Below are 8,205 nucleotides of genomic sequence, written 5' to 3'. Positions count from 1 at the left end.
CCTGATACAATTAAAGAACAGAAAAGGGGAAGAACGTGACTAAAAATCAAGATCAAATATACAGATCAACAAAGACGAAAAGTCCTGAAAATGCCACAAAATCTACCAGCCTTCCTTATTGCTGCCACTGGGAAAAAAAAAAAAAGATATTTTTAAATACAATGATAGAGGGCAGCAGATAGACCAAAGAAGAAAAGAAAGGTGTGCTTTCCACAACCCCCCAAGAAATCCTCCTCCTTGCAGCTGTCTATGTGCCCATTCACCTTCCTGATTCTTTTTGAACACCCTGCTTAGACCACCATACCAACGACAAACTCGATTGAGTTACTTCCCTAAAATGAGGATGTCTACACTGATGTGCACCCCAGGAAGATCTGGTCCCAAATTCCACATGAGAGGCTCTGGCATCCGCAAGTTTTCTGTGACTTGTGGGTGCTCAGCATCTCCTGGGCAGGGTTTGTCCTCAAATGACAGAAAGGAGGAAAAAAAAAAAAAACAACCCTCCTCTCAAAATACAAGTGAAACGTGCTTCTGATGCAAAATTAGCATTTGGCAGAGAAGTGACTCACAGTGACTGAGGGCTTCGTGCAACCCTTCTCTGAAGCATCCAGGATCTTTTTCTGGCTCGTGAATCACCCAAAAATGGCAGCTGAGCATGTCTTGTCCTAAGTAAAGCTGAGGGTGTTGAGAAGAAGATGAAGGGCTCTGCTCTGCTCTCTGAAACGGCACCGCTGGCAATGTTTGTGATGCCAGGAAGAGGGGAAACAGCATTGCCATGGGTTAAAACATGGAAAGTTTGATTTACAGTGAATACTTGGGCTTTGGAGACTGTGAGCTGAAGGTGGATTCAGCTGTACACAGAGCAGGGTCCTGCGTGGGAGGGACCAGATATTTAAAAACATGCATGCAAATAGGGATCCTTTTTATGGCTGAAAACATTCCCCTCTGTCAGCAGAGGATTCCCTTTGGATAGTTGCTCACCACAGAATAGTCCCTTCCCAGGCACCCCTCATTACTAAGCACCCTGACCAATATTTCCAGCACCTTCCTAGTGCAAAAACATCACCACACTGTTTTCACGGTTTAACCTAAGCTCATCCTAACGTAGCTCACATTTTGCAGGAAATGTAGGCACAACAGCAAAGAAATACGCAAGGTAAATACCAGAGGTCCTCAGACTTGTAAGGAAGGAGAGAATCACTTCCCACCTGGAAGGAGAGCTGTAGGACATTGCTGATGAAGGAGACTCAAGGAGGAGCCCACAAAGGCTTTCTGCAAGGACAATGTGCAGTAGGATCACCCGCCTGCCCCAAAGTACCTGCAGAACATTTCTGCTGAGCAGCAGAAGAGCAATTTGAGAGCAACATCGGGCTGGTCGCACAAAGCCGCCTGCAGAAAGCTGCCTTAGCAAGACTGCCACATCGGGCTCTTTAGCTCAGCACGGCAACAAAGACAGGCAAGGGGGAAAAAAAAAAAAGGAGTAAAATTCAAATACTGCCATTGCTTTCACGGTAATCAGCACAGCATTATGCAGAATGATTTGTAATTTTACACTGACGGCTATTATCTTCTGGCAGCCACCATGACTGAAACAAATGTCTGATATTCCAAGGGGCTGGGTTTTTGTGTCTTTGACAAGAACCTCACCACAATAAGGAGACCAAAGAGAGGGAAACGTTGTTCTGCAGTCTCTCTGTCTACCCTGATGTATGAATTGTGGCAGTCCTTCATTGGCGCTCATTATGCTCAGTGCTGACGGCATCGCTTTGATGTCAACCTCACTTGAAATGTCTTTTGCATAGCAATAGAAGAAGCACGCCCCATGGACTTTGCTTGTAACATTCTCCTTTTCCTTCGGGTGGAGAAGTGCTGTGACAGGGCACGCAACAAGAAACTCCCCAGCTTGGCCCAACATGATGTTAGGCAAATTTGAAATATGAATAAGGGATGTCAAAGCAATATCCAGCCTCTCACTTGAGCAGAAACATCTAAAATATATATATCTTTAAATGCCTTCCAGGTGGACAAAGCATGCAGGGAATCCCTGGGTAATAAGTGATTAAAGAACTTCAGCTGTGCAGGTTCACCCCAAACCTTCTCATCTTCCTTATCGCTCATATCATTAAAGAAGGGAGGTAGGAAAGCAAGAAGAAGGAAAAAATACAGAAAATGAGAAATAACCTATTTTGTCTTGGCTTTTGTCTTGTATTTTTAACCAAAACTCTCAGAAATCTGAATTTGGAACTGCCTGATCCTGGACACTGTATGGGATCAAACACAAAACAGGATGAGGCTCCAGAGCTAGAATTCCCCAGTTTGGGTTCATTCATAATCCGTGATACTCACATTTCTCCTGCCATGAGGTCTTCTTCGTTCATCCTGAGTTGCTCAGGTTCTCCCAGCAACCAGAAGACACTGCCATCCACAGGGATTTCCTATAGTGATATTTTAAGAAAATTTTAGAAATCTGAATCAAAGAAAAGCTGCCTAGGCCAGCAGTTCACCCAGGTCAAGTCTGGCTAATTATCAATCAAACTTTTCATTAAATGTTCAAGTTTTGATAGAAAAAGACAGAAAAGGATTTAGTACACTGTCTAGGAAGTTTTTGTAGGGAAAAATTTTGCCTTTCAAGCAAACCAGCTATACTTTGCCCAAAGCCAATCCACACTTACTGAACTTCATTGTTTTATAGGGATATTTCTAGTTTTTGTCTGGCTACATTTGATGGTTTATTTAAGCATATTTAAGTTGTTGGCATGAATTAACTATTTCTGAGCACTTTTTTAAAGCTTTTAAGGTCTTTGCTTTTACCCTGGAAGTGTTCGTGTGCCCAACAGCTGACAAGCTGTTTCCAGCTCTAGCGTCTTGTCCAATAAAATACATTAACATTCCTTACAGCCTTGATCCATTTCTGGGATGCTCAGAAAAGTAAAGGGCTGCCATTCCCACCTCAAAGCCTCTCACCAAGTAGTCTGCTTGGTATGTAAAAACCCTGCTGTCCTGAGGCACCTGTGGTTTAAAGCGGAGGGGATATGATGTAGTAACTACTTCAGTTCCCATGGTGCCAAAATTCAAAGCCATCCCCTGGTAGCTTCAGGAGGCTTTGGCACAAAACCAGGGCTCCTTGTTTTCTGTCATTTTGTCCTTTTCTGCATACTTCATCATCTGATTTTGACTGAGCAAGCACATCAGCTGTCCAAAAAGCCATCTTCTTTCACCATGCCTATAAGGCACCATAAAGGGGAACAAATTCATAGAGGGGAAACACCCCATCTTGTCCAGAAGCCAAGCCACTTCAAGGAGTCTTGATTATGGCACTACATGGCAGCACACCCCAAGTTATAAGTCAATTTTGTAAATCTTGCCTGACACCACTCAAAGCTCCTTAGCCTAAAAAAGACTTTCTGAAATGTTTTATTTATTTTTTTTTCCCCTGGCAATTCTTTGTTTTCTTTTCAGGAGCTTCCTATTTAGGGAGGGGAGGTGTGAGCATCTCTTTGAAGTGTTGTCTGCTGCTAAATCACAGAACCATAGAATAATTAAGGTTGGAAAAGACATCCAAGATCGTGAAAGTCAGCTTATTGCTGGTCTCCATTTGTGCTCAGATGGGGAAAGTCCAGGCTTCTCTGAGCAGATTCTCTTCTAGGGCGAAGTGTGGCCCAACAGAGCTCATCAGGGCAAAATAAAAGGTGAGGGAGGTCCAGCAGAGGCAGCAGAGGTGAGGACATCTTTCCTTCTCCAAAGGCAGAGAATACGGTGTTGCATACAGATGAGCATTAGCGTTTATTTTTTGGAGGAAAACCAATTTGCTGGACAATTAAATGTGGCATCAGTGCACCCAGGTTGCTTCCATCTTACCTGCTAGCTTATCCCACCCAATAATCCATTCTTTTTATGGGTGAATTCACCAAATGCGTACATCTCCACTCTTTCCCAAGACATTTGCTCATCATAAAGATGCAGATGCAGGGTTTGTCCATGGGGTCACATCTCTGAGCTGCTGTCTCCTGCACGTATTTACCTTCTGCAACGACAAGACTTGCCAGGCTCTCACACCATCGAGGCGAGCAGCTCCTCCTGAGATTTTTTTTTTTCCAGAGAAAAGTGTCCGTAGCCACTCAGCCCCCTCCTCCCCAAGCCTTTGCTTGGCCCTGGGGTCCTCTAATGTTTGAGATCTTCCTTTTGATCTCAGATTTAGCCTTGAGAAGAGTAAACTGTTCTCCGCCTGGCTGGAGCCGGCCAGAAGCTACTCCCCAGTAAACATCTGGTCCTTTGTTTTTCCCCAGGACTGTTATCTAGGGCATTGTTTTACCTTTCCTGCCCAGCCTAGCTTGCAGCCCCTTTTGGGGCTGTCTCTGCAGCAGGTAATGCCAACGAGCTGAAAAGTGCCCCCTAGTTATATGCCCTAATACCAGTAGCTCCCAGTTTGCAGGATGAACCTTTACTGATCCTTTGTGTAGCCACCTCCTTGGCGCCCGCTTTCAGCATTGTCCTTCATTTGCCCAAATGGGTTTTCTGTAAAAAGACCAGGGTGGGCTGCAGCTCCCTGCCTTGGGGCAGCGGTTATCTGAGAGTCGGGAATAGCCCCTTTCATCTCAGCAAATTAATTCTGCAGGAGAAAGATGGTGACAGATCCGAGAGCAGCTGAGTTTATCACAGCTTTTAATTTAGAAGAAACAACCCGCTAATGTGTGCTCTGAGCAGATGGGTGTCACAGAAGCCAGGGTTTTATGAAGCGTTCCCGAATTTTCCAGACTTCTCTTCTTAAGATCTTCCCATTACTTTTATTTAGTGCCATAGAGACCAACGAGGGATCAATAGTGTGAGATGCTGTGTGAGATGCTGGTGCAGCAGCCACCGGGAAAAGGCTGGAGGACCACTGGCCCAGGTTGGGAGCCTCCAGGATGCTCTACCTTCTGCCCCACAAGGATCCGCAAAGGATAACACTCTCCCACGAGCAGAGGATTTGCTTCTGGAGCCATTGCTCCTGTGCTCACTCGACAAACTGCTTTTCTCACCAGGAAAATGCCCTCCTCGAGGGGAGGATGTCACAAAGGTCTTAATCTGGTCTTGGCAGATAATGGAGAGGCTGGATTTGCAAAAGCCTCCAAAGTATTTTCTTTTCATTCCTGGAATGAAACATAAGGAATTGCTGGGATTTTGTCTTATATTTCTAGCCCTTTGCTTGTGCTTACATTCATTTCCAAAATATCCAGCCTCGCAGGAGGGTCAGCAGGATCCTGGTGTCCTCCCCTCCGAGTACAAGTAGGTGTGAGTGGGCATGCGATAACTCATAGCCTGCCTGCCTGGCTGCTCATTTTGGGAGCTGCCTGTTGAGGCACATAGCACCAGGAAAATGGTTTTATTGCCAAATAATCCTTCATTCCTGAAATCCTCTGCCCCAGCACTCTGAAATACCAAGCGATAAATGCTAATTTCAGCGATTCCCAGAGCCACGTTCACAGAGCTTGTTCACAGCATTTATCTGTAATGCTTCAGCCAAAAATTGTCGCAATACTTTTTTTCTTAGTAATCACTTGAAAAAGCCATTGCAACGTGCCACCTGCCCCTCCGTGCAATATGCCCGTGCCATTCTTTCACTGGCAGCTACAGAAACCAGATGCTAAGGTGCAGAAGATAATTTCCTCATGGCAGGGCACATCTGGCTCTCTGGCAAACTCCAAAGACCACTGTGCTGAACAACCGCTCCAGAGTCACTTTTGGCTCTACAATGAGGTTGCATGTGAGCTGGCACCAAGACCTTGCCCCTCCCGGCACCTTCTGTCTTCAGGTGACTTTTAAACGTAGAGGATTTGTTGCTTTGCCCAAAACACCTGGTTCCTTCAAAGCTTCTCACCTTATCTATTCTGTCCTTGTTTTTTCAGATGAACATTTTTGCTGGCCCCAGACCTAACCAGCCTTCTGCAGCCTCCTCCCTTACAAGTGGTTTGTGTTCTCTGCTGCAACAAGATTTGCAGACTTTTTCTCCACACTTCACCTCTGCTTGTATTTGTCCCACCCAGACTTAAGCAGTTACTTGAATGTAAATTAGGAACTTTGTCATCCTGGGTTCTCCCTGCAGTCAATGGCGTGGAAAAAGGAAGAAAAACTCATCCCAACAGGAGTTATAGCTAGGCAGGATCATCCTCTGCAGGGTGTCTCTTTCTGATGAGTCTAGATGAAGCCTTGAGTGACCACGGCCTTATCTTGGACAGCTTAGTGACACGCCATTCGCTAACTCATAATTCACTCCTTCTGTAATGACACCGGGGATGCTTCACCCAGACTTTATGGAGATCTGCTTTGGGGAAGTATCATGGGCGTAAAATTCAACCCAGCTCAGTGAGATGCGTGGGGATCTGTATGAATGCCAATGGCCACACCAAGCGCAATGCAGGGAAGAAAGTCAGCCTCCACTAACAATATTTTTTGGCTGATGAAAAACATGCCTTCTGTATTCTATCAAATGCACTAAAATATAGGGGTTTTAAATTAAATAATTTCCTCCATTTTTTTTTAATACCTAGTAGGTTTTTTCATATGTAAACATTTGCTATAGTAGAGTGGTGAATTATTGTGGTAGGACTAAACTGCTGTGGCTTGAAGAATTTTGCGAAAATAGTTGTTTTATATTAGACAAACATGGAGTTTTGGTTAGTCTGAGGTAGCAGCAAATGAGGCAGAAATAAAAAACTTGGAAAGTTAAGAGGCTGCTCTCTCCGTTTGGTTTGTTACCTACGTCAGAGGCATTCTTGATTTTATAAGAAACTTTCTTTAGGCCCCCCCTGAATCTGATGTTGTTCTTTGCCAGGACCTGGACTATCCTTCATTTAAGTCCATCAATTATGAGAAATTTACACCTTGAACGTCTACAAGTCTGCTTGAATAGCAATGCTCTCTGTTCAAATTCCCTGTCTGGCAGCCAACTGCTGGCCTCCCCAATTATTTGTTCACAGCCTGCTGAAACAGGGTCCATTTGGGGTGAAATGAAGCATTCTTGTAGTTTCCCCATTGCTATTAATACAGTTGATCACTCTCACAACATCAAAAAATGACACAGAGACAGAGTAAAGACCTAGTCCTTAACAATCTACCCATGAACCCATGGCAAACTCAAGTCCTGAAGGGAAGAAGGAAGAGATTCTCCAGCCATCACCACCACTTGGACCCCAGATTTCTTCTGTGAATCCCTCTGGGATTAACAAACCACCCTGCAGGCATTTTTTGGCACTGGTGTTTCCCCAGTATGGATCAGGAACACCAGACTGCTTTGAAACCAGGCTTTCCCTGAGCTTTGATGGAAAGAAGGATGCTGGACTTGGTCTACTGGGGCCCACTTCATCTTTCCCATGGAGCACGTCCTGCCCACTCCTCTCGCCTGCAGAGGGAGAGAAGAACACAGAACTCATGGTCTTCACTTGTTTCTCCCAAACCTGCTCTAATAACACTTTGGGGGTCTTACTGCACATCTTATCTAGGCCAAGGTCTGATGCTAGAGGGGCTTCCCTGGCTGTTTTCCAAAACGCCCTGCAGCTGTGTCCAGGCAGGATTTTCTACCTGATTAAATATGCACTCTCTGAGGGAACTTCGTGACCTGAATTATCTCTTTAGGGCACGTTTCAACTGCACAAAAGACATTGGTAGGAGTACAAGAAAGCTTAGTTAGATTTAGGGGTACAAAACCCTTCAGGGGTCTCCCAAAACCCACTGACATGTTCATGCGTGGGTGTTTCTCATTTGGGGCTTTCTTTTTGGCATCTCTAGCTCGGCAAAAAGAGAGTGACCACCACATCCCTGTCACAGCCATAGGCAAAAGCCCTAGGAGACTAGGTTAGTGCAGAGCTAGGTGTGGAATAGCTGCTCTCACGAAATGGCCGCGGGTTACGTGTCAGAGTGGAAAAACTTTACTAAGAGGTGCATTGTGCTGCCTAAAAATAACTACATCTTCTTTATCCAAACCACATCCCTCTGGAGGACTCCAGTATTTAAGCACATTTGGATGCTTAGAGGAATCCTAATCAGTGAGACATTTCGCTTTGGCCGCGGACCTCTCTGAAGTCACTCAGAAGCATATGCAGAGCTGATCAGAGAATTTGGCCTTCGCCCGTGCCCACACGCTGCAGCAGCGAGTTTGCTGTTTTAGCGGTTTCCTTTAATCGGAGTGATCACTTCCATGCAGAGGGGCAAATTAAAATCCCCTGAACC

This window comes from Cygnus olor, chromosome 3 (assembly GCF_009769625.2).
Source record: "Cygnus olor isolate bCygOlo1 chromosome 3, bCygOlo1.pri.v2, whole genome shotgun sequence".
NCBI classification, from domain to species: domain Eukaryota; kingdom Metazoa; phylum Chordata; class Aves; order Anseriformes; family Anatidae; genus Cygnus; species Cygnus olor.
This window is presented reverse-complemented; position numbering follows the sequence as displayed.